Consider the following 27,310-nt stretch of genomic DNA (forward strand, 5'->3'; position numbering starts at 1 on the left):
TCTCTACCAGATTGCCCAGCAAAAGCACTCAAAGGAGCAGTTAATTTAAACAAGCAGATTCTCACCGTTTCCTAAGTGAAATAAAAATTTCCTGCAATTTGGGAAACGTAAGTGGAACTGCAGGAGTCCAAATGGGAAGCATTCGTTTTTGGCACTGGGGCTCTCACTGGTGTGCTGCTACTGGGGGAGCTGATGGGAAACTGGGCACTTTGGGAATGGCACCTTCTCTTGCCTTTGGGAATGCAGCCAGGAATGCAAAGCTCTGTAACAGCCCAAATCAAAGGTTTCTCTCTCTGCATCCTGGAGCACTGAGGCAAACAGATCTGACTCCAGTCTTGCTCTTTGCACCCATCCCTCCTAATTATGGCCCACATTCTACTCTACAGCTGAGAATTGAGGTAAAATCTGTAAGTTGTGTGTGGATCAAACTGCAGTGGGGATTATTCCTTTGATTTCAGGGACCAAGACAGGCCTGTGAACTGCCCAAACTATTTGTGTTTAAATCAGGACTCCTTAGTAAATATTTTTGGTTTGGTGTTCCCCCCCCACCATTTACCACCTATCCCATGTGATACAATATTTGTGATACAATAATCTATAGATTTCCAGTAGGAATAACATGGAAAGTACAAACACCTGGCCTTTAATTTATTTGTAAAAATACCAATTTAAAACATTCAAGTTTCTTAAATGGGAGTCTTCTCTGGCACAAAATTTTCTGTCTGTGGAATGTTCTGTTTGGTTTCTTTTTACCCCAGAAGGGACTGGGCATCTCTTCTGTTTCCAACCTTTATCAGCATGGAATTTGGAAACGTTAACTTATGAAAACTTTGAGACTTTTGCAGAAATGTTCTTATGCCAAGGATAAGACCCAGAAAGTAGGAATTCAATTGCAAGAAATAATGGCCTTAAATTGCAGCAAGAAAGATTTAGGTTAGCCATTAGGAAAAACTTTCTCACGATAAGGATAGTTAAACATTGGAATAGATTGTCTAGGTAGGCTGTACAATCTCCATCTAAAGAAGATTTTGAGAACAGGCTGGGCAAACAAGAATGATGTGGCTGTAGCTGGCCCTGCATAGAAGTGGCCAGAGTAAGTGACCTCTAGAGCTCCCTTCTAATCCTGTATTCCTGTGATATTAAGGGTCTCAAATTTAGCATTGCTTGGGTTATAGCTAATACAGTGATGTGTGCAGTGGGATGGATAGTTGGATGTTGAGGACAGATATATCCTTTCTCACATTAACACTAGTCATGGTTATGGTCCATCTAAATTCCAGTGCATTGCTTAGAAAAATGTGCCCTTTAATTTCCTAATAAAACAGCTGGGTAAATTCTTCCACTTGCAGCTAAAGGGAAAAAAAAAAAAAGAACACTTGAAATGAATTTTTAATACAGATTTGAGTGGGATTGCAGCAGGCGCTTCTGATCTGATAATTGCACTGGATCAGCCACAGTCGTCATCTTTTTTTCCCATCAGAAATTTTGTGTGAGAGCTTAGTGCTGGGGAAAGTTCCCAGGCTGAGGGCAGACAACCTTACCAGGTAGCTGGAGAATGGGAGCCTGGGCAGCAGCCTGGACAGGCTGGGCAAGGGCATGGGCAGCCACCAGCTGCCTCTTCTCAGCCCTTTGCCCCCACTCAGTAGTAGGAAGGTCAAGAGAAAGCCTTACTGTTTATTTAATCCATGGCCTGTCCTGAAAATTCCCAAAAAAGCACAGAGTGGCACCTACAGCACAGAGCAAAGCCACCTAATGGGAACTGATGTCCCACCCCTTTCTGCTAAATAGTGACTCAGGTGCTGGACCCAAAGGACTGAGAGAAAAAGAGGCAAATGTCTGTTATGTTGAACACAGACACTTCTCTGCCCTTGTACCTCACTTTCCAGAGGGGGAGGACTGTGGGAGCTGCTGTTTGAGCAGCCGCTGACTTTACAGTGCAAGTGAATCTTGGAAGGTTCTTCCCTCTCAGTGGAGTCTTTATGGGCTGTTCATAGGGGTTATTGCAGCCTGTGGAAGTCAATCTCTCTGTTCCCAGTGCAAACACAGACAGAGGCACACTTGCCTAGGTAGCAGGTCAGGGAGAAGACAATCTGGCCACTGATTCACCCTCTGGGGCAGCCTCGTGTTCTTCCTTGGCTTTGAAAGGTTCTGACTAAAGTTCCCTGGGCAAAAGCTTTGGAATACCCCTTGAAAGGGTATCGGAATAAAACCTGAAATGTTATTCCTCTTTTTTCCTTTAAGACTATCCCAGACTCATTACACCATCTCAGTGTCTTTCCTAATTGACACTAGAACATGTTGGCTGGTATTGCTGTCAGTGCATCCTACTAGTGAGGCAGAGCTTGGATCAGCCAAAGAGTGCTTTTGTTGGCTTGGCATGGCTTAAATTAGTTTCTTGAGGGAAATCAGCTATCTTGGTAAAAGCACTTTGGTTCCTGTATCACTGCAGCTACACTACAGCTTTTTGCAGTGCAGAAATACAGTTAAAAAATCATGGCCCTAATTGACATTACCATAAATAATTTCTAGCCTAGGCCTGGCTCTGAGTGAATGGGGAAGTACAGCAGGAAAAGCCTCTCTGTCCTATTACCAGCTGCCCTAAGCCAAGTCTTGCCTCAAGATCCTCCCAGCTTTGCTCCTGCAGCTTCTCAAGACAGTTCTTGTGAGACTGGTACAATCCCCAGCAGTTGGGAATGCAGTGGTGACCACAGAGGGAAAGTCAGGCTGAAAACCTTGGCAATCCTGCGTTGACTTCCCCGTGATTTCCAGAGCACTCGCTTTTCTCCCTCAGCCTGCCAACACTTCCAATAAGACAGTTGTGCAACGAGATGAAAGGGCAAAGATTCTCTGTGCCTTGCTCCCTGTTTTTTCCCTTCTTTTTTTCCTTTCCTTTTTTTTTTTTTTGTGCCATTCAGGAGAGCCATTGGCTGCTGCCTGAGATATCCTGAGAGATGCGGCAATTAATTTTCTTTTAATCAAGGTCGGATGAAGTAAATTGGTGCGGCTCTGCAGCCCCTCATTTTCTGTTTTTGCAGTGATGCAAAACAAATATGATCAAATTATGCTCCTTCTCACCTTATTGAATTAGGAAGCGTGACTGATCCAGGAGAGCTGAGATGCTATATACTGTACCAATCCTCACCATCCCCCCTCCCTGACAAAGCCATCGGGAATCTTTCTGCAGGTTTTTTATTTCAAGTTCGGAGGGAAGTGTGGGAGTGGGTGTGGGTGGTGGGGAGAGAGTCCTATTTATTTTTCTTAGTCAATGGGGTGAAGCTGTATATTTCACCTTACAGTGATGTGTGAGTAATCACAATAATCGGGTCCATCTGGGCTCAGGAATAAAATCTGACAGGAGGACAAAGACATTAAAGAGCAGGCCTGCAAGGAGAAGGGCCATCAGCCCTGCGAGTCTGCCTGCTGGGGGCATTGCTGGGGGACTGGTGGGCCTTCAGGGTCATGGAGAGCTCTTCCCAGCTCTGCCACTCACTTCTCCTGCAGCCCTGGGCACAGCACCTTGTCCTTGAGCCCCAGCTCCCCGGGTTGGGCAATGTGGGGAACGAAGTTTGCCATGAGATCCCAACAAAAAGTGTTGTGTGAGGGCTCCGTGTCATTGGCACTTTGTCAGCTCTTCAGGACTCTTTGGTGTTGGGTCACTGCAGTGTGCCAGAGGAGAGAGGACAAAAAGAGATACATGCTCACACACAGAGCTGTCTCATGGAGATTTTGCTTCTAGTTAGGTTGTCCATATAATCTAAAATGAATGTTATTCTGACTGACAGCATCCGTTTGCTCTTTGTATATGCAGAAACATTAGAAATGCTCTGATCAATACCACTATGGACATACAAATTGCACAATATATATAGTCCTGTAGCCCAGGGCTGGGAGGTCTCAGCATCCAGCAGGCTCTTTATTTCAGAGGGTCTCTATGTGGGTAAGGGCTGCAGGAGTAAGGCTGCCATGGTCAAAACTTGTAATACCCTTGAGGGAATAAAACATGGAGATGCAGCAGGAGAAATACATAATGAGTGGGCTAATGCATATGCTCTTCTCCTCTGAAAGAAACCCAAGGTGGTTGTGAGCTTGACCTAAAGGGATCCTTTCCAGTGTGATAATCACAGACACGGACAGAGTAATCTCCTGGGAGGGAGGAAAGTATGTACTCCATCCTCTACCCGAAAGCAAAATCAAGTGATGATTGAAACATGAACTTCCCTTGAACATGTTAAAGGAGCTGCCCCACGAGAGGATGGGTCAGCAGTGACAGGAATTTAGGGTGAGATCCCACTGCACTGTGAACCAACACTCTGCCCACAGCACGGTGATCTCTGCACAGCCAACTCGGTTGGTTAGATGATCTCATTGATCCATTTTGGCTTCAAAATTTACAGTTTTATTAGAAAATACTTTTCTGGACATGCCATGTGATAACAATAAATAAGAGGTTATTTACCTTTGGGTTTGGGTTTTTTCCCTTCATTTTTTTTTTGAGAGAGAATTGGAGAGAATGTATTGAGACTGTAGGTTTTAATTTATAGATTTCTGGTGACCCTTTTCACCCTGACCCTTTTCCCCCATCAGGTCAATCTTGTTCAGACTGTACTGCTCATTCTGCTTGATCAGAGGACAGAATCACCCCCAGGTTGATAAAAAGAAAGGGAAGCTTACAACATCTTTGTTTATTCATTCAGTTTTCCATTTAATCACAAAACAACACATTTGTCTGTCCATCTGAAATGGTTTGTACTGCTGCCCATCGGTGTTGAATCTTAAACAGACTGGCAGGATTTGTGTGGAGCCTCATGAAGGGTTGTTTCCCTGCCCCAGGTGGAGAGAACTCCACTTGCTGAGGGGTTTGTTGCGTTGGGTCAGAGCAGATCTGGGAGATGAGTATGATGAAGGTCACTTTAGTTAGGGGAGAACTGCTCAACCTCACCTCTATTAGAGGGAGAAAGGGAAACAGAGGAGGTAGGAAACAAGAATTCCTACAGTAAAACAAACAAACAAACAAACCAAAACCAAAACAAAACCCTCTGAGAGAGTCCTCGTCCTAGCAGGCTTAAAGACAGGGCAAAGATACACAGGAGAAAGAAAACAAGATACAAAGATAATACAAGGGAACATTTTATTTTCCACATTCTTAATTTTTAACCACCCTTCTCTCCTTGTTCATTAATCCTGCAATCTTTTCCTTTCTTGGAGTCACTCCTCTGAGGTGTAGGGCTCCCAACTGCATTCCAGCTAATCGAAATTCTTCCCAGCAGGAGGAGGGGAAAACTTGAAGCTCTCTTTGGTCTCTATAAAAATGCTGTTCCTTCAAAGGCCGTGGGTACAAAAGGGCTTTTGAAGCAAGTCTTTGTACCAAATTAGAGACTAGAGTAGGACCCTGGCTGTAATTAATGACAATGCCAAGGGAAGGAGATACTTCTCGTTATATGGTCCAAGTTTAGGATACATCCAGCAGGATATAAACAGAAACAAGCCCTGTGTTGGTTGAGGTTGGAGGGGCTCTTTGGGGGATTGCACAGGCTGTGTGCCTTACAACCCAGAATATCTCCTTTATGTCTTTTCTACATGTATCACTTCACAATATCAGTTGCTAACATCCATCACTGGCCCAGATATCTACTGACCTACTGATTTAAGCCACTGTAATTTCCTCCTGCAGTCTTCAGTGCTCTACTCCCATTACCTCCATATCCTCTGTCTTTCAGAGTCCTGAATACTTTTCTCTCTCACAAATTTCTCCCTATTCCCTCATTTCTTTCATCTCTCTGTCACGGACAGATCCAATTCCTTCAGGGGACAGGGAGCAAACACAACCCACAGTGCTGGAACCCACCAGCTCAGCAGATTTTACTTGGTACTGTTTTGGCATCCAGTCCTGGCCGTACTCCTGTGAGTCACTGTGCCACTCGTGACCAGAGCTCCAAATGAGACTCACCAGGAATTTTTATTGCTCCAAGAACAGGGAAGTAACAGCCTGAGCTACCAATCACTGGCAGGATGGGGCTCCCAGGGGAGAGCTGGGCAGCACAGCTGTAATGGTCCTTCCTCCCCACTTCCCTGACAGTAGGAAGGGAACCCCAACTTACTTACAACTCTCCCATCCTATATTCTCTTCCAACTCAGATCCTGTAATTTCTATTTCCTGTGAAAAGCATTCTGAAGTTTTGGAATACTGCTGTCTTCATGACTGAAAAAATTGTTGAACTGCTCCCTGAGAGTCTGATGGATACAAATCATTAATAGCATCCTCTACTTGGATTAGATCTCAAACCTTTGTGTGGAGCAGGTGAGGATCATTATTTTGATTTCAGAATGGTATTATTTTCACAGAGGCATTAAGAGGTGGGATGTTGTGTCTAGGGGTAGAGTCAAGCACTGAGCCTGGCTTTCTAGTCTCATTTTTTGGGACTCACCCTCATCACAAAAGATGGCAAAGGGTATTCTCAACCCTTCTAGAGCCAGATTTTACCAGGATTTAGAGCTGGCAGGGGGCACCAGTGATACAAGTGGTACAAGGAACAGAGAAATGCTGCTTTAAGCAAGCCCACCCTGGTACAGTTGCCACCAGGAGCTCTGCTGGTGTGGAAAGCTTGGAGCTGCTGCAGGCTGAGGCTCAGCCTCTTCCAGATGAGAAATGCAGTAAGGAGAGGTGTAATGCCAGGAAACAAAGATCTGCTCTGTGCCAGCTGTGAGCCTTGGTGAAGAGCACAACTCACCTCCTCTCTGCTGGAGCCAAGGCAGTGGCTCAGAGCTGGGATGGAGCTCTGCCACTCCACAGGGGGAAGGCAGAATAGCTGTCCTTAGGAGAGATTCCCAAATGGAAAATCAGAGTTCATGGAATGTCTCCTTGAGGCAGACCCTTTCTGGTGAACACCAGACGTTAAGTTGACCCACCCTGTTTTGTTCCCATCATTTATGTGACTGGGATAGGGAGGTTGTGGGGAAGAGGAGAGCTGGGAAGGACCAGGTCCCCTCTCCAAGTTTCTAGCAGTGAGATTCCAGCTCGGTTTGGTAGTGATGGCAGGGAAATCTCCACCTGGTTGAGTTCTGTGTCAGGAGCTACATTCAGGAGAAAGAAGACCGTGCTAAGAGTTGGGGTAGGATGTTCTTGGAAGCTGCTGAGGGAGAGGCACAGGAAAAAGTGCTGCTTTCTGGGTGACTTTCATCACAGCAGAGGGGTTCCCACTGTTCTCACAGCCTTCTGGCCAGGAAGTTCCACAACCAGCATCTCTGGGTGAGGAGATGGAGGGAGTGGTCTGATGTTGTGTCATCCTGTGGGTCCAGCTTCCCCTCCCAAGAGGAATGCCCTTCATCTGCACACAGGATTTTCTCTCGTCCCATTGAGAGTGGGCTCTGTGCCACTTTATACTTTGGAGGATCATTAGCAGAAATCATTAGCTATAATACAACCTCCCCCATAAATCTCCCCTGCACCTGGATCATTTGTCCATGCCTAATTTCCATCTCCCTAATTTTATGATTTGTCCCTCATTTGATGAGAGTTCCTTCCATTAATTGTGGAGTAAGTGCTTCCAGATAAAGGGCTGAGGAGTTGACCCCATCTTGGAAAGACATGGTTTGGGCTTTTTTCCTGAAGGGTAGAGTCCCTCTGAAATATTCTTGCTCCCCTTTCAGAGGGCATCACTCCAAATCTTAAAGGCACCACAGCAGCTTCCCATAGGGAAAATGCCTCATTCAGATAAATCCTGTTCACTGGAGGCGCTGCAAGGCAGATGAAAGCAGCAAAGCTCAAGTCCAAGGTGTCCTCTGCCAGAGTTAGAAAAGTCTTGTAGGCATTATCTGTACAATTCAATTCAGACCAAGGAATAAACCTCTGCTTTTCCCCACTGGACCCCTCCTAATTATCATACTTTGCTTCCCCAAAGCAATTCTGTATCCTCCCACAAAAATCTCCTCTGCTGAACCATTTCATGTCGTGTGAGGCTGCACCACAGATCCTCAGCCTGTGTGATAAGGGGCAGGGAGGGAATTGGCCGAGTCAGTTGAAGAAGGGACTTAACATCAGGCCTGCAGAGCTCTTTTTCCAGCTTTTCTGCAGACATTCTGGGTGGTCCAGAATAAGGCAGCTCTTTCTCTGTGCCTCCGTTGCCATCTAAATAAGATGGTGATACGAGCAGTAGGGTGCCATGAGAGTTTAATTAATTAATTTGCAAACGCTGTGAGATCTTCTGATGAAATTCACTGCATCAGCACAAAGTCATATTTAATCTGTATTACATACTGAGATCCCAATAGCAGGAGCATCCCAAATGCACGGGAAAATGGAACCAAAAAGAGGAACAGCAAAACTTTCTGAGCACTTTGCTGAATAGTTTGTGTCTCTGGAAAACAAGAACATTTTTCCAAATCGAAGCATTTGTCCTTGAACTTCTCACTATGCAAGTGTGAGGCAGCTGAAAGAGCTCGCCCTGGGACACACACAGCCCACTGGAGCACTCTCAGAGCTGAGTCTGACACACTGGATCTGCTCTGCTGTGCTGACCGTGTTTTGTTTCTCCCACCCTCATCTCTTTCTCATACCTGTCCCATATTGGACATGGACGTTTGAAAATCCAGTGAGATAAAGCTTGATCCTAAACTCAATCAGAGAGTGCAAAAGCTTCCCGGGAACCACCAAGGCTGTAAATGGTGCTGCAGGCAAAGCTGTTGGATTCTCAGCCCCTGTCTGGTTGTTTAACTGTTGATTTAGTCGTGAGGGTCTGGCTGTGACATTCTTGCCCTGGTGCTCTTTTTCCCCGAGTCCACTGCAGGGGCAGCACAAATTCAGAAGAAGGGCGTAGGAGAGGAGGGAGGTGCAGTGCTAGAAGCAGCTTGCACATTTTACAGGTAACATTATCTTTTATTGGCATCCTAAAAAGAATGTCAGGCACTAGAGAGAAGTTTTTTTTTTTTTTTAATTTCTGCTTCACTGCCATTCCGCTGCAAGATTTTTATCACATCCGTGATGCCAGCAGAGGCAGGCAGAGCTCAGTGACACAACTGGCCATTCACAAGATTTCTGGAGACCTTTTGTCACATCCTCTGGAGCGAACTGTGAAGGTCTCAACGTGATTTCTGTTCTAAGGCTGGAAATACTCTGGGACTGAGCAAGGCACAGGCCTGACTGTCCAGCCAAAAAGGGCTCTCAGCCAGACTTACTGAGAGGCAACTATCAGTAAGACAAGAGGGCATGGTCTTAAGCTCTGCCAGGGGAGGTTTGGGTTGGATATTAGGAAGAAATTCTTTACAGAGAGGGTAGTCAGGCACTGGAATGGGCTGCCCAGGGAAGTGGTGGATTCTCCGTCCCTGGAGGTTTTTAACATGAGACTGGGTGTGGCATCAGTGCCATGGTCTGGTAACCAGGGTGGTAGTGGATCAAGGGTTGGACTTGATGATCTCAGAGTTCTTTTCCAACCCGGCTGATTCTATGATTCTATTATTCTATGATTCTGTGATTGTTTCACAAGCTGAAAGAATCTTTGTAGTAGTTTACCAAGACAGGTGTTTCTAGCAGTCATCCAGGCCAGGGGGTGTTCTTGCTTTCTCTAAAAGTCAGTAAAGACATTTCTAATGATGTCTGGGTCAGCAGGAACACTTTCAGTAGCCAGGCACTGTTTTTTGACTGAAATGACCAAGCAGCTCTTCTCATTGACTCATTTCATGTGACAGTTGACATTGCTTCTTGTTTTCCCAGCCCCTCACTTTTCTCTGGTCAAAGCTTATGGTAAGATAAGACCTTTTAGACCATCAGCATAAACTCTGGTACCAGTAGGCTGGGCTTGCAGTCTGTCTTCTCTTCCCTTCCAACCTCCTGATTTTCCTTATGCCTCCCTTATGGTGGGCAATAAAAATACAGAAGTATGATCACTGGAGAGCAGCTCAGTCTGTTCTGTAAGGACAGTTGTACTGTCCCCACAGGAAGCAGGAGTGAGAAAGTCAGTACCAGGTTTTGGATGGCTTGGCCAGTTTCAGCTGTGACCTGGAGGAAACACTGCACTGTGACTGCCAGAAGGAGCACTGGTGCTGGGTGCTGTCATCTCAGCTCTCCAGGACACCAAGTGCAGGTTAAACTCTGGGCCTAAGAGCCCCTGGGGCTTTGGAGAGCCCTGTGAGCAGGACCACTCCAGTGTCTGCCACCCCAGCCCTGAGCCGGCCTGTGGATCACAGAACATCCCGAGGTAGAAGCGACCCAGAAGGTCAAGTCTAACTCCTGTCCCTGCACAGACACCCCAACAATCCCCCCCTGTCCCTGACAGCATTGTCCAAACACTCCTTGAGCTCTGGGCGCTCCAGAAGTGGATTTTTCCTCTGTGACTCCTCGGCAGCAGCTGCAGGGAACCAGCTGCTGAGGTCTCTGGGTGTGCAGGGAGGCAGCTGGAACCAGGCTCTGGGTTTGCATCCTGAGCTTTGCAGTTGCTGTCTGAGCCTGCACAGGCCTTTCCTCTCTCCCTGCAGGAGACACAGAAACAAGCTGTTGAGTACCTGATCTCCATGCCTTGCAACCTTTCCCTCATACAGAGCATGCAATGGGTGCTGGTGTGTCCCCTGTGGCAAGTGCAGTGAAAAAGCAGCTTTGCTATGGCTACAGTAGCCCCTCACACCTTTCAAATTCAATCATGGTCTTTAGCAGACATCAATGACTGCAGGTAGCTCTCATACTCACAAGTGCCTTTTACTTTTGCCAGTCTCCCCACAAACCTTGAACAGACACAAGTTGCTGTTGGCCAGCACTTCACTGCCCAGGCTCACTCCCACCTCAGAGAGGATCCCAGCAGGACATCAACCCAACATTTCTCCTCCTTGCTGCAGTTTGAGAACTATGGCCATACACTAAATTTATTTCCTAGATATCTTTTGCCCAAATTAGGCTATTTTTGCTGGCTGACGGGACTTTTACTAAATGGCACCAAAACACTGAATTTTGGGCCTTGTGGCAATGGGTAAAATATAGAGTAATTGTACTGATTTCATTGCATTTTCCCAGAGGAGGATGCAAATCAGAGTTAAACCACAGAAATGAAGAGTTCAGCATGGGTGTTATCCAGTCTTTTGATGCTGAGCAAGTTCCAGATGAGATACACAGTGGTGTACCTGGTTCTGCAGTAGAAGCAGATGCAAAGGCAGCTATAGCCCTACCTTCCACCAAACTCACCCTCTGTGGAAAAGATGAAATCATTGTTTTCCCTAGAAAGGAAGGACGCTGTGTATGATCTAAAGATTATAGCAGGATCTAGGAAACAGGATTTCTGAGTTCCTCACCCTGCTGTGCCACTGCTTTACTACACAATCCAAAGGAAACCGTTTTCCCATTCTTTTTCTCAGTTAATATACTAATGAAATACTACTGTGCTTCATATGAGATTCTATTTTCAAAACATAAACCACATTCACGTGCCACTGTCCAGTTACTTTGTGTGAGATCAGAGGCCGGGGTAGGAACCTTCCCACTGCCTGTGTGTGTGTGAGGTGAGCTGGGGGGATCTGGGTGTCTGAGCTGCTGAACACCTCCACCTCAGGCTGAGATCACTGCACAGTCATGGGGCCAAATACACCAGGGAATAAGGGCACTGATTTTGTGCATTGAACTTTGAGCTCATGCACAGAAGGAAGGAGAGGAGCAGGCAGCACCAGTGTCAGCATTGCCAGGGACATAAGCAGGTCCCACCTGAGCAGAATGTTCAGCTGATGTTGGAAGTCGCAGAGAAGAATGTTTGCCTTGGCTGGTTCTGGCAAAAGAGGGCACAGTGGGTAGCCCAGCTTAGAGAATTTAACTGAGTTACTCTGAATCTCCTCCCTGGCTCTGGACTTTGCAGGGTCACAAGGTGGATGTGTGGCGTAGCTGACGGAGGATCCTGCCCCCAGCACACGCAAAGGACACAAAATCAGGAGAACCTGAGAGAACACCACGGGATGTGCCCTGGTGTCACATCAGGGGCTTGATTGCAACAGGAACACCCTGCAAAGTCCTGCTCTGGGTGGGAATCTGTGCACAGTTAGCAAATCTCCTCAGACAGGCGTGCACCTCGCTCTGGGAGCATTGTTAGGATCTGCTGCTGATCCAGACTGCCAAGAAAGCTGGATTTGAAGGGACAGGAAACTGCAAAAGTCAGGGCTTTTATTTTTTAGGTAGTCTGATTTTTAACTATGTAAATTCACATGATTATATTCTGATGATCCAAACACTGTGGGTATGGAACCAACACTCGAATTCCTTTCCAAAATAAATCCCAACACAGACAGCATTGAGAGGTCTGATCTTCCTCCTGCAGTTATCACACTGCATTAGCATTTTATGCTTCGTGTGTGTGCACACATGAGAATGCCACTGCAAGCAGAGAAAAACGTGTGGAAACGTGAATGGGGGTGAGTGCCTGTGCATGAGAACATGTAGCAGAGGTTTTGTGTGCGTGTGTGTGAGAGAGAGGACATGTGCATGTCTACAAACTCGTGTTTATGTGGGAGTGTATACGTGTGGGAACATGTGCACGTATGTAATTTTGTGCTTGTGTGGGAGAGAGGAAGGGAAAGCACGGTAAAGTTATTTGAACCTGTTTGAAGGTCGGGTCTCCCCAAGGTTATCTGCTTTTTTTCCCTTGAATCTGTAAAGTAATGGTATTCACACTCACTACTTGAGAAGTGTTTCTTTTTATAGCTCTTCCAGATGACAAATAATGCCTGTTTTTGAAGTCCTTTTTAAGTCATTGTTCCCTGGACGCAGATACCATGTTTGGGTGCAGGAGGGGAGCAGAGCACAGAGCTATTTCCCCTTTCTGTCTGCAGGGAGCTTTACTGGGACTAGTGAAATTCCAGCCAGGATCATCCAAGGGGCTGCAAACTCACAGCATATGAGCTAATAGGACACCCTCTCCTTCAAGCCCCGTGACACAGTGAGAGAGAAGCAGACACCCACCACAGACCACTGCAAACTGTGCAGGTCTGGGCCATGGAGGGTGTAAAATCCAGCTGAAATCAGGGGTGGATTTCCTGGAGGAAACCTCCCCAAGCTGGCCCATTGAGAACAGGCCGAATTCAGACTTGGGGAGTAGACAGGTGTCTGGATCAGAGCCACCCCTTGTTGGGGGCTGGGGTTGATTAAATTTTGCCCATCTTCAAATATTTTGGGCACTGTTGCCCTCTGTGGGCAGTGTGGATGTGTGGGCAGCACACACAGAGTTCTCTTCACTTCCCAGAGAGGTGCAAGGAGCCTGATTCCCAGGAGGTTTCCCAGCACACTGGTACAGCACACCAGGCACTTGGTACTGTTCTCTCACCATAGAGGCAACCATTGCTCTTTTTAAAACTATCCCCCTTTCCCTTGCCTTCCCTTCATCCTAAGTGTTTTGGCATCCTGTGCCCAGCAGCTGCTCAGTGCTGGGTGAACACAGGAGTGTGGCAGGGAACAGGATTTAGTGCTTTGCCCAGGGATGGACAACTCGTGCCCACGGCAGAGCACTCCCGCTCCACATTCTGTGTGTCATCACCCACGGACAGTGGGCTCATCCCCATCTCTGGAATCTGGGATAACTGAGATTTTCCTCCTGGTCAGACCCTGAGGTGTGCTGGAAGATCAGTGTGCCCAGTGGCTATGACAGGAATTTTCTGGAATATAAACTGAAGGGGTCTCTCAGGGTTTGGGCCGGGTTTTGGGAATTGGAGATACCCACCAATGTGTTCAGCTTCATATTGGAAAAAGCTCAGGGGAAATGGCTTGTGGGAAAAATAGTGAGCACCCTGGAAACATGGGGGACAGAAAGGGGATGGAAAGATTCAAGAAGTAATCCCAGAGAGGACAGGGAGAAAGCTTGGTTGAATGGATAAACGGTCTGTGAGCAGGAAACGATATCTGACTTAATGTCTTAGACAGAAAAATTAGATGGTGTAAACTGATCCTTCCTGCAAGGGGTGCTGAACTTTTTTGGTGACTTTAGAAGGCCATGTTTACAGTAACTGCAGCTCGTGACCAGGCTATAAAGGCAGCTCTTTGGGCAGGAGGAAGGAGCGTTTCACTAACGCACACACCTGCCTCCGTGGGCAACCTGGCCTTGCACTTACTGGGCTTTTTTTTATTGTAAGACTGTACTTTGCTTTTTAACATGGAAACATAAAATATGCATGCATATGGCTTATCAAAGATGATAACATTCACAAGTAAAGGAACATAAGTCCACTTTATTGCAATAAATTATCTTCCCCACCCTTCTGGGCTGATTAGCAGCTGCGTCTCACCTAAGCTTTCTAGAGTTTTCCTTTTAATTTTTCACCTGAATTGTTTGCTCTATTTTAGCTGCACTCATTTGTAAAAGTGGGAACAGGGATTTCTGACCATTGTTCCCAAACTGAGCCCCTGAAATTACAGAGCCAGTTTTGAGACACTTGCCCTGAGTGCTGATTATCACAGAGTTTAATTTTAATAACAAGAGGCAAAGTTTGCACTAGATTTCCTGTCACCTACAGGAAGTTACCCCAGTTTGCTCTGCTTTGCACGTTCATTGACTGAGCATGCTTTAAGTCTTAGGGAGACTGAGGTTTAACATTTAGAGCTCTTCGACTAAAGTCAGGATTTTAAAAACTGGTGCAAGTCTGCTGGGCACAATTTGATCTGTCCCATTATATAACCTGGTTTATCATTAGAAACATTGAAACAGATAAACTATTTCAGTCCATGGAAAGGTTCCATTGCACCCATTGCACCAAACCAAATTTATTGGTATTAGGGTATGATTCAAGTCAAACCTCAGCTTAATAGGTAACCAGTAAAGTTGCTCCAGTAGTTATCAGTGCAGTTCCAGAGTGAAATTTGCGTGGTTGAACCATGTTGGCACTTAGGTTGGTTCAAAGAAATATATTTTACTTTACCATTTCAACTGCTCAGGAGCATGGTCAGGTCCTGCATCTCAGCTGGGGAGAGAGGAACAATGAACTGTAATAATCCAGCCACTTGAGATAATCTGTACATACCTTTAGTGTACTGGCAATCTCCATACTTATTCTACACATTTTCAGGACATAACTAGAATATCTACTTTTTCAAGTACATGAACCAGTTGTGGACACTCAAATTACTTCATAACGGTCCCAGAGAGGAACAGTTTAATAACAGAGGAGAGGTTTGGTTTGAATAGATCCAAAACTCTTAGTTTTCCCCTGAATCCACTGGAGGGATTAACTGGGTTTGTGAATCGTGATCCAGATCTCAGGAATGTGAGATACGCCCCCGAAAGCAGATGGTTCAACAGTTACTCAAAACTCTTTGATACCACTTGGGACCTTTCCAGTACTTCTGGTTGAGCAAGTGCTCAACCTCTGGTCTGTGCTGCCATGTGCATGAGAGTCAAGTGACATATAAAGATGTCAGACACTTCCCACCTTAAATACCCTGCTGACTTTGGCTGTATAAATGGCCCAGTCTTTTCACATGCAAGGGCTACTGCCTGACTCCTTCACTCAAGTTTTGTACAAATTCAACTTGAACACCTTCCCTGATACCTGAATTGGAGCAAGGACTTTGGGACTGGGCCTGAGACCATTCGTGAGGTGTTTATAGTGACAGATCCAGCACGTGGAAGGAGCAAGACTGAGCTGGGCTTACCTGGGACTCTGCTTTCACCTTCTCCCAGGACTGAATGCACCGCATGGAGATCATAGGGAAGCAGGTCCTGGGGTGTGCTGAGCGTCTCTGCTGCTTGGAACAAGCTCTGCAAACACTCACACACAGCGGTGCAGTGACCTTTGTATTTCCATAGGTGTCTCAGGTACAGCATGTTTGTGCTGTTGGAGCAGGAAGGAGAGCTCCCTGGAACCTGACCAAAGCAGAGACAAGGGCAGCCTGCCCACATCTGAGCACCCTGGGAGTGCACTGAGCTGGCTCTCTCCGCACGGCATTCCCAGGTGGAACTGAGACTGCTTACATAGAGCTGGGTGGGTTTTCTCCCCAAGCCCACAACGGACCTGTAGCTCCCAGTACCAGTCAGCCTGGGACCCTCTGATGTTCTCTCTGCTTCCTTGTTTCCTGCTGCTGTCAGAGGTGTCTTTCACAAGGAAGTCGAATTTTTAATGCCAATAGAGCCGGATTCCATCTCGGATCTGGGTGGCAGAAATGTGTGGCAAAGTCAAAAGTCTGGGTCTGGGAGCTGAGAGTGGGAGGGTGGGACACGAGCTTTTATGAAGGATCATTTTCTGAAGGTGAGGAGGCTCTGCTGGTATTGGTATCATACTAGAGGACAAATGTTCCTTCCCTTTGATCTGTAGCCTGCTTCACCCTGTAGGATTTTCACAAGAGGATTTATCAGCCTGTACGTTTGTTAAGTTGAAGCCAGAAAGGGAAAATAGTCCCTTCAGTCTTTGCTAGTGGAAATTGCTCTGTGTGGAAACCCAGAACACAATGAGAAATAAATAAATTGAAACCCAGAGCTGAGAAATAAACAATCCCAGTGGGAATAGTGTGATCACAGGAAAATAAGAACAATAAATTGCCCTTCTCTGAGGTTTCAGGGCTCTTAAAAAACATCAAATAAGTCTCATAGCTCCTTCTGAATGTGGTAGTGATCTTTTCCCCCATTTTACAGAGGAGGATGCTGAGCTACAGAGTGACAGAACAGCCAAGCACCAGTTGCAGTGTTTAGTACACACGTACACGGTGCAGGGCCTTTTAGAGACACCTGAGCTCGCTTGATATCAGAAGTGTGTGGCTCTATTAGTACAGTGATCTGGCTGGGATAATTTTCCACTGCTTGCTGTACTTATTCAGCAGCAGCTTGGGTGTCTCTGAGCAGCATTGTCCTGCTCAGTGGCAGGCATACTTTGTAATCCGAGTCATATATTCCCAGGACCAGTGTGATTCTCTCTCTGACCTCCTTCATATCATGGAGTGGGGAGTTGCCCCAGCCTCTGTCCTGGTTTGAGCAAACGAACCCAGGTGGGCCTTGGCAGTATTTTCCATATCTTCACTTTTAGGTTCTAGATTCCTGTTTCTAGAGAGAACGTTCCAGACTCATTCTCTAATCCAGCTTCAGACTGATGTGTTTTGGCTTTGCCAGGCTATGTAACCCCAAACGTGGTCTGTTTGAATGAGAGTTAGGAATATGAGGAAAAACTTCCAAAGGAGAGTGACAAGAGTGGCCATCAGCTGCAGGCAGAAAGAGGGGGGGTCCTCCTGTCCCTTGGGCCTCTGGGGGTCACTGTGACTGCAGAGAAATGGGCTGGGGGGTGCACGAACCAGGCAGCAAGGAAAGCACACCTCGAAGGTGACGCTGCCAAGAGGCAGGTCTGGTCTGGACTTCATGTGTGCATGAAGGGCACTGTCCTCAGCCAGGTTACAGAGTCTTCCTCTTTCTGAAGTGCAGGTTTTGCTGTTGAGGCAAGCAAGTGGTTGCAGGAGGCGTCTGTGAGCTCCACAGAGGGCAGTGGTTTGTAAGCAAAGTAGCCATAAATACATCAGCCAATGGATTAGTAACTGGTGTGGGTGGGTGTAGGACATGTGCATACATATACATACAGACATGCATCCACACGCACCTCTGTCTCTGCCAAGCTTATGCTAAGTGGTATCGTTGAAACAAACTGCCAGGAGAGTTTAGGATCTTTGGGTGAAAGTGTATATGTTTGAAAATACGGCAATAACAATATTTCCTTTGAACACCCCACCGTGGAAAGACACCGCTGCGTTGCAGAGGCTCACCAAAGAGTGGCTTGGATCAATCTGCCTGCTGGCTCTGGTGGAACAAGTCTACAAACAGAATTTGTTGGTGAACTGGTGGTAATTATGTTCCAACTGATCAAGCCAAACTCAAAAGTCTGAGGCACATTACTTATTGTCATTGCTGCAAAGCCCCTTTCGCTAGGAGTTGGTTTCACACTGCTCTGGGAAGGGGGGGAAGAGGCAAATTTGGTGACACAGAGGGATAAAGCTGACTAAAAATCACAATTTTAGGCTCCTTTGTTACTTGGGAACAGTGGCTTCCATTTTTTAACACAGATTACAGAGAAATGCTGTTCTCACAGGAAAAAAATCACAGATTTCAAAGGGGGAAGATGATCCTGTGTGTGCTAGGGAAGAGGAGCATGCAAAGATGTGATGCAGAGATACAATATTTAAAGAGAAGGGTAGTGAGCGTCTATGGGCTTCATCCAAATGCCTACTCAAACTGATTAGAGTCCTTCCCCAGACTTCAATGGGATCAGGCCCTTGATATTTCATAAACACAGATATATATTTAAAATTATTTAAGAAAGTTAAGATGATAGAGAGATTGTCAACTTCCAGCAGTGGTGGTTAGATAGTGTAACACCATCCTCCTAAGAGATGCTACATCAAGATGATCAGGGAATTATGTGCATAAAATAAATCCTCGGGCTTCAAGATAAGAACATACTGCAGTTTCTTGCCATATGGTTCAGACTAAAATTTCTTGCTAGCCCAGCTCATATTCTCTTCCTTCTCCTTCCTGATACGTTCCAGCTGAGCTCAGCTATTCCTGGGCTGGTTCTAAGCATATTAAGAAAAATGTGTGTAGTTTATTTCCCTTAATCTGAGCTACACAGGCAACCCCTCGTGCTGCCGTTACACTCTGATGGCACCCTGGGGTCCCTGTCAGTGCCTCCACGTGCAGTCAGGAGTAGAAAAGGGACCTCAGTCTGCTCTCCGGGGGGACTTCAGCAAAAGCTGAGCCTCAGCCTAACTGCGCTCACACTGGAGTCAGGCAGAGCTTTGCTGTGTGGGAGATTTAATGTCAACTTCAGCAGGGAGCAGAACACTGGAAAAATCTCACAGGAAAGAGCTGATTAGAGAAAAGTAGTAATTTTAGGTCAAAGTGAAGAGGAATCTTCTCATTCGGTTGGGATGGATGATCTGGATCGATTTGTTTGCAGTGGCCAGTGCGATGTGTCTGTGTTTGACACGAGTGAGGGAGAATGAGGCGAGGGCGGGGGCGAGGGAAGAGAAAGAGAAAGCAGTTAATTTGACTGAATAAAGATAAAAGAATGCAAGCCACCGAGTTTGCTGTTTATCTGGACATTGTGTAATGTTGCGGAATCAGATGTGGCACTCTGGCTTTTACACAGAAATGCCCAGGGAGAAATCCAGCCTTACTGCTCCCGATAACCAGAGTGTTTTACAGGGGACTTCCGGATCTCTTCTCCTCCCCACCAGGTATCCACTTTGCAAGCAAATTCTTGCCACTCTGGGCTTCCTAAATAAGAGAAATTTTCCTTTGATCTGAGGAATTAATTTCTGTTTTCACCCCACTGCAGGGCAAAAAAAGGGCAGGGGAATGCCAGGGTGCCTGAACACAGAGATTGTCCCTTCAGGGAGAGGCAAGAGCCCAGCCAGCCCAAAAAGACATTGTGAATTCACCCAAAGTTGACCTGATCCTTTCTGGTTGGGATGGAGGTGTTTCATTTAGGAACAAAGGAGGGAAGAGAAAGCTGCAGAGGTTGTAAGGAAGAGCAAAGCCCTGGGATTGCAGAAGGTCTGTGAGGTCCCGCCAGGTCTGGATTGATTAGTATTCAGTATTTATAATATCTCCATAATGGTAAAACAAAAGAAAACAAGCCCAGAGAATGCATTTTTAATCATCAATCATTGCTCTTTGTTTGTCATGAATGAGCAGCGAGGGGAAATAGTCTCCCATAATCACCTCCCTTCACATCTCCTGCCACACAGGCCTCGCTGGGTGTGCTAAAAGGGAAATAAATAAACAAGCAGCAGATCTCAAAATAAATCCCAGAGACATGGGTGCTACGTGGGTTATCAGACCTGCACACAGGGGTCTTGTTGGAGATACAAAGTGGGGGAAGGACATTTACAAAGCAGGAGACAAAGACAAAGACAAAGCATGGATAGGACATTAAATGCAGGAAAAAAGGAGGATTGGAGTTACAGAGGGGCAGCAGGTGAAGGAGGAAGAAGCCTTTCAGAGAATGATCAGTGGTGAAATAATCAGTGAGCAAAAGCATGTCAGAATAGAGGCTTCTCATGGGACACAGGACACTGGGGTGGAAAGCTTGAAAAGTCACCAAATCCAAAAGAATTTCAGCCTTTGCAGTATCTGAGGATCACATTATTTTAGGATTTCCACATGAAAAAATTATTTTTTTCAAGGATAGCATTCATTCTAGGAAAAAAAAAATGTTGAAAAGCCCATAGTTTCTATTAAGATCCCCAAAAACCATGTCTTATCAGGAACAGCACTATGCTGAACTTCTCCAATGGGATCCCTGCTTTGATCTTGCAGCAGTTCTCACAAGGCCTTTATTGTAGTCCCAAATGCCTCTTGGGAGGAAGGGAAACATTATAATTCTCCCTTAATAAGTGAGATAACAGGCTGCTGGGAGGGTAAGGCCCAAATTTTCTAAAGCAGGGCTGGTGACTCCACACCCACTCAGCGCGTTTAGCTGAGTGTTCCCAGCGAGACGGGAGCCCGGAGCCATCAGGACAGGCTGTAAGGAACAGACACGCTACATCTGAACCCTATTGAAAAATAATAAAAAGGTAATGACTTTGTCATTACTGGACATGGGTTTGTCTGTCGGCGAGGGGGGAGGAAGGGGAGGTTTTCTGCATTCAGGCCATAAATAATGTTTCCCATTATCCCGTGCAGTTCTCCTGCATTCCTCACGCAGCCCTTGGTTTGCCTCCATCTCCCTTGGCCAGGCTGGGAAGCCCCTGTGCCATCCCACCAGGCTGGGGAAAGGGAGACAGCACTGGGCAAGGCAGATATAATGAGTCACCTCCTCTTTCCCAGGGCAGGGTGACCAAATGGAAGGGGTTCCATTTCAGAAAGTCCACAGAGAAACGTGCCCCGATGGAAGCATCCCGTGACACCTGGGAGAGGGAGTGTGGAAGGGTCATCGCTGTGGAGTTAACCCAGCTCCTCAAGCAATTGAGACTTGGTTGCAAAGCCTGACTTAAAAGAAGTTAAAACCATTTATTAAAAGGCCAAACTAAATTGCAGTAACTCTGTCTTTAACCAAATTCAGGGCACTCACACTATTTGCACCGTTTAGCTGGAGACACTCAAGATTGCACATCTCAGTTGTGCAGGTGAGGTTTGCTGGGGAAATGTGGACTGGGAGGGACCTGAAGAACTGCTGGGACTTGGGACCTATCAGGAAAATTGCAGCATTTAAACTAAAGGTGTGTTTTTAAGTCAATGGCCCGAAATGTAGATGCCTGCAAGGATATTTTTAAAACTGCCTTTATATAACTAGCTTGATATAATTAAGAACTGATTTAAGCTCAAACAAAATAACTCCCTCTTGCACCCAAATTGGAGTCTCCACACTGAGAATTGCATCTGTTGAACTAAATTAGTCAGAAAATCAGGGCAGCTTTATGCTGTAAACAGACTTAGAGCTGTGGAGGATATTCCAGTTCTGTGTCCGGCTCTGCCACTGATTCACTGTGTCCCTAGGCAAGACTCTTAAGTTTTCCATCTCTAAAGTGTAATAAAATCTATGTAGGTGCCAGGTGATGTAGTGCTTAATTAATTAGTAAATTAATATAATGAACTCTAACTTGAAGGTCTGTATCAGCACAAATGAATTGTTAATATAAATTTTTATTATTTATTGCTATTTAGTTGATTATTTTCTAACACAGGCAGGCTATTACAAACATACAACTTCACACTTGAATTCCAGTTTTATTATTGGTGTTACTTATTTATTATTATTTTCTTCTGTATTTATTTATTACTTTAGTAACCTCCCTCAGGATTAAGCCCTAAAGCAGTGGATATTACCCAAATACACAGAATAGTGAAGTCACTTGGAAATTTTGGGACAGATTGGGACAAATTTTGGGGTTAAATAAGAGATGTTTCTTGCTAAGTCTTTTGCTTGAACCTTTACACAGATTTAAGGCAAATAAAACAGATAAGAACAGATTCCGAGCTGAGTAAATTGTTGTACACACTCACTTATACCAGCCAAAAGTCAGTATCAGTCTGTAGGCCTTTCGTTTGCTTCACACAGTTTCAATATTTTTATTATACACTTGCATACTGATATTAATTATATATATTTCTAAACAAAAGGTTGAAGTTTCAAAACGCAGGGCCTGATCCTCTTCAACATAAATAAGTCTTGCCCCACTGCTGTCAGTGTGAAGCAATGCCACCTCTGCGTGGAGGATTTGGGGCAGGGGACGATGGGGATCCAACCAATTCCTTCTCCCGAACTGGGCACATGCAAAGAAATAGTTGCCTGTGAGAAAATGCCACTTGACAAACAATGACCACATGATATTCCCTGATTGCTTGTGCCACTCCAATCACAAAAAATGAAAGCGGATAATATTGCACTTGCAACTGAAAAAATGCCTCCTCCTCCTCCTCTGCAATTACTTTTAATTTTCCATTACGAAACTAAGTAAATCCACGGGATTTTTCTAGTGCATGTCTGAGTGGTTTCTTCATTCTTCCAGGGAGTTGTGAAGCAGGATGAGAGGTCCTGGACGGCACCTTGGTCTGTGCTGGGTTTGGAAAATGTCCCCCCTGACAACTGATGGCTGTTGGATAGTCCACACGGAGTAGGGGACTGTTCCAGTCCAGTTTGGCAGAGTGGTCAGCCCAGAGCTCAGCCTGCTCCTCACGTGCCAGAGGTGATTTGCCTCTCTGAGGAATCAGTGTGACATGTGGGCCTGTGGAAACCACGTCCCCTGTGCTGGGCATCGGGAACGAGACATCTCGGCCTGATTATTGCTCCTCAGAGCTACAGGAACCACCCCTGCAGTCCTTCCTCTCCCCCTCTACTAAAAGCAGGGTGAGCTGAGGACAGAGTTAGAGCCCTCAGCATGTATTTCTCTGCTTTTGGCATTTTAATCCAGGCCCTTCTCGTGTTGTTTTAGCACCATTTTTCTTCTGTGAGTAATTTTTTAAGGGGACGTAAAGTTTTCCCGGACTGCACTTGCACAGCGTAGCCAGATGGAGTGTTCTGGGGTATGTGCTGGGTGGGAATAAAGTACATTAACCTCCAGTCTCCAGGAAAGACACAGCCTTTTACCAGCAGCTGTCCTGTCATCAGTCTAAATATTCTGTTCACTTGTGTTCTGTATGGCTTGTACAACCTCCTCGTGCTCATATCTCACTGCTGCCCAGCAGTGCGGGAGGGAACGTGACAGATACTCGGGGTGTCCTTGCACCCCGCAGGTAAGTGCAGCTTGTCTACACAGCTGCACCCACCCCACCCCAGGGTGCAAATGAGAACCCCGAGCAAAAGGGGGAACCTTTCACCAAGTTGGGTTTCAGAGAGAAATTCCTGGGTTTAACCAAGAGTTGTGGACAGCAGGCACAGAGGACGACCTAATAATGAGTTTGGATGCTATTATTGCTAATTGCCAAATGATAAATAGCATGAAAGGTGTCCTACAATTTCAGTCCATGGAAATTTATTTGAAATATGTAGCTCAATACAAGCAATGTCTTATGGGCACTAAGCTTGCAGTGAGCAGCGTGTCCTCTCCCCAAGGGCAGCGACTAATGGCATCACTACATGCTATGGCAGCTAAAGAAAGGCTGGGAATACATCAAACCTGTTTGGAGATGGAGGAGCACGTGGAATCTGAGCTGCCAATGGTCTTGTGCAACTGAACTGTTTGTTCAATGTTCAGGCAAGCAGGAAATAGCGAAGATGGGAACCATGACCGTGTCACAGGTTTAGTAAATGTAAACTCATGGGTTTAGTAAACGCAGGCAAAGAAAGCCATAAGAGGGAAGGGATGATAGTGATGTCCAAGATTCCTTTTGGTTTTTTCCCACTGCCGTGTTGAATACTTGAAAGAGCAAAGAGCCAAACTGAGAGGCATTTTCCTTTAGAGGTCTTTGGTTAGGGGTCTTCAGTCCCAATGAAAGAGGTGATCTGGTTCAAGTTGAATCCTGAGCAGTGGGCAAGGAATCCTCACTGGCAAGAAAACTGAATCTGTACTGAAGCATCCTGGCTCCCCAGGTACTTCTCACTCAGCTTCTTTTCAAGAAGGTTTGTTGTTGAATTTGCCAGTGCTGTTAAACCATAGCATGGATTTGTTGAGAAAGCAAATTGTGTTTTAGTGGAATTCTGAACGAAATCGAGTAGGTCCAGAATTGGTAAAAGGCTCTTGAGACTGCTCCACCGATGGCCATATTGCTTCTTTCTTAGTCTTTCTGTGCTTCAGACCCACTTTTCTGACAGATGCAGATGCCAGCGCTTTTGGTTTGGGGGCAGTATTGACACAAGAACACAAAGGACCTGTGAGGGTGGTGCCTTATTACAACACTAAATTAGCTGGAGAGAGATTACTGCACCACTTAAAAGGAACTCCCGCAATGGTTAAATCTATAGAACATTTTCATCCACTGTTCAACACGGAAGTAAAATTGCTTTGGGTTGATGACAGGAAGATGCTGCATAAATAGTTAAGTATGCATCATTTGCAATTTGCTAAATTATTTTCTTTCTATCTCGAACGGGCTGTGTAAGGTGTCATTACCTCCTGATCTATCTGGCTGAGGAGCCTTTACTGGAGCTCATGTGGTGAACATCAGATGGGCTGAATGGGCTTGGGGTGAGGTGTGTTTGGAAGGAGACTCGGAGCTGTCAGAGGCACAGCTTGTAGGGTGTCTGACCCTCCTGCAGCGTGCAGGGGAGCACAGGCAGGAGAGATCTTTGGGGTAAACAGGGCCACCCCAAAAACACTTGGCTGTCCTCAAGTTCTCCTCCTAACTAGGACAGCTCCTCAGCACTCCAAAATTAGCCAACTTCCAAGCAGAAGGAAGGCCATTCAGTCTGTGTTCAACACCCCAGATGAGAGAAATGCAAAAAAGTGAACAAGAGAAAATAATAAGTAAATGCAATTAAAAGTAACGATGCAGGTTTAATTAAAGGGCCCTATTCTCCCAGCCCTTCATTCTTCAGGGATGCCTCATAAGCAAGAATTCATAGCTTGGGACCTGCTCTTTTATGCTTTTGTACCAGAAGTTGAGATATTTACTTTCAGAAACACATGGGTTTTAACCTGGCAGTGTCTCTCCAGCATACAAATTCAATAAGTTTGGTGTTTTTATTTTCAGCAATTTATAAATACTTGCCACAATTATTATAACAGTCTCACACAGTCCTATTTAGTTTAATTATGCCATTTTCATCCCCATTTTCCTGCTTTCTTACTGTGAGCAGGTAAAAATAAATAACTACAGAGTGACAAATCCCAAACAATATGCAAATACACAAAACCCCAGATTCTGCAAAGACACGGGCACTTTAAACACTGAGTATTTCCACAGAAATATATCTCTCCACTGTGAATTCAGCCTGGTTAGCAAAAGTCTAGTCTTTACAGGGACCTAAATATTTAACTCAATTGATGCACATTGCTAAACTTGTCTGCTCAAAATTCATGAGTCAGACTCCGCCTCTCCCCAAGCTGCCAAATCACAGGATTTTCTCAAAAGCCATTAAAAATCCATTTCTTTGGAAGTTTCTTGTTTGTCCTCTGGCTTCTGAGGCTTTTGGGAGCACTAGGCCACATATTCAAACTTCCTTGTGTAAACACAAGTGCTAGAAATGTGTCATTCCAGGAGTTGGGGATCAAAGGAGAACACCAAATATTGGGAGACTCACCATAAAAGCCCAAGAGCTGGCAGAGGTCCCACAAACATGTACGTGAGTCACTTTTACTCACATGAGTCGTCACATCGAAATCAGAGGAATTAGCCCATTATTATTAATTATTGTTATTATTTATGTGTGTGGCAATAGCACACAGGAGCTGTGATTATGGAGCAGGGCCACATTGTGCAAGGCACTGACAAATCCAGAGCAAAACCACGGTTTCTGCCCCAAAGAGCTGCCGGTGTGAGCATCGGACAAGAGGCAACAGGTGGAGACAGACACGGACAGGGAAGCACACGGGAAGAGTGAGACGCTCCTGCAAGGGGTTCTGTGTGGGTGTGCTGACGCACAGCTCCCAGTGAGAAAAGTGATCCAAGAGTTTACAGGTCTGCACAGCTTGGGCCGAGGGCCCAAATCCTGCAAGCCCTGCCACGGAGGCAGATCCGTCCCTCAGACTCAGTGCATGGGCAGCACCTCCAAACCCCAGAGGGAATGGTGCTGGGGAGCCCTAGAGGGCATAAGGGATGAAGGAAAGGGTCTCTGTGGATGGTTCTGTGGAATCACCACCACAAAATTACATCACTGTAATGTACACTCACTGTCTCAGTGAGATGAAAGGTAGAGCTGAGAAAGAAAAGGCAGAGCTGAAGAAAGTAGTTTCTTAACACAGAAATGTGATGCCTGCCTGTTGGAAATTCAGGTGCATGCAAATGTAGGGGAACTCTTGGCTCTCATCCTGCAGAGACAGCCCCCAAACCCAGCCCAGTCCACAAGGCTGCCCGTGGCTTGCATGCGTGTTCCTTGGCGTTTTCTCTAGGATCCAGACCCGCAAAAGTCAGTCCTGTGTGTAACTGCCAGCAAAGCCAGCACCCCCAAACTGAGAAACAGCACAGTTGTAGGCGCAACAAGACAGTGTTTAGTTCTAAACTTGAGTGAAATCCAGACTAAGAACACAAGCAAAAGAAAAGCATAGAAGTTTAGAAGTTTGTGAAATAGAAACTGAACATCATGCCTAGGAAAACCAGCTGGAGAATAAAGCAATACTCACAGCCTAGTTATTGATCATCTCCATGGAGTTTAGTCTCAGGGAACTAAGGTGAACAGAGGTCACCAGGCTGCAAAATAGAAAATTTTACAAAACTTCCAGTGGCCCTCTGGGAAGGAGGAGGGATGGGAGAGAGGAACCGCTGGTGCAGGGACCGGGTAGGGGACGGGGCAGCCGCCCGCGCGGGCTGGGAAATGGGAACACTTTGTCGCCTTTTCCCTTGCCAGGGGAGGGCGATCCGGTCCGGGTTTTGCAGGCGCCCTTGCCTTGCCTGCCTGCCCTGCCCGCCTGGAGACCGAGTCCGCTCCGTGCCCGCTCCCTCCCGCCGCTCCCCCCTTCCCCTCCCCGGGCGGGCCGGGGCAGGCGCCCCGCGGGCTCCAGGCCGGGTTTTGCGCGGCGCCCGCCCTCCTGTTAGAAATAGGAAAATTCAATAATCAAAGCAAAGGGGAGCGCGAGGAGGAAAAATCCGGGATCAGGGCAAGTTTGATGGCGCATGCGCGCTGCTGCCTCCATCCCAAACACACACACATTTCCCTTGACTTGGAAAGTCACCCAAAGCAGCCCCAAGTGCAGGTAAGCCCGTCCGCTCCCGCCCGGCCCCGGCCCCGCCGCCGGCAGCCCCGGGGCCGGGGCGCTGCGCGGGCGGGCGGCGCTGCCCGGCAGGTGGGC

At 46.3% G+C, this 27,310-nt stretch overlaps 1 protein-coding gene across 9 annotated transcripts in view; it reads left to right on the top strand.

The window, feature by feature from the left end:
- Positions 1-27,310, top strand: part of CASZ1 (castor zinc finger 1) — a 284,376-nt gene that overhangs the window by 59,748 nt on the left and 197,318 nt on the right. The window contains exon 1 of one of the 9 annotated variants that reach the window (XM_027702936.1): positions 27,059-27,214. The exons of the other annotated variants lie outside the window; for them this stretch is intronic. The gene's annotated coding sequence lies outside the window, so the exon portion shown is untranslated. Of the gene's footprint in view, positions 1-27,058; positions 27,215-27,310 lie in introns of those variants that run through there. 9 annotated transcript variants of the gene reach the window in all.

This window comes from Neopelma chrysocephalum, unplaced genomic scaffold (genome assembly GCF_003984885.1).
Source record: "Neopelma chrysocephalum unplaced genomic scaffold, ASM398488v2 Primary Assembly neopelma1_200, whole genome shotgun sequence".
NCBI lineage: Eukaryota > Metazoa > Chordata > Aves > Passeriformes > Pipridae > Neopelma > Neopelma chrysocephalum.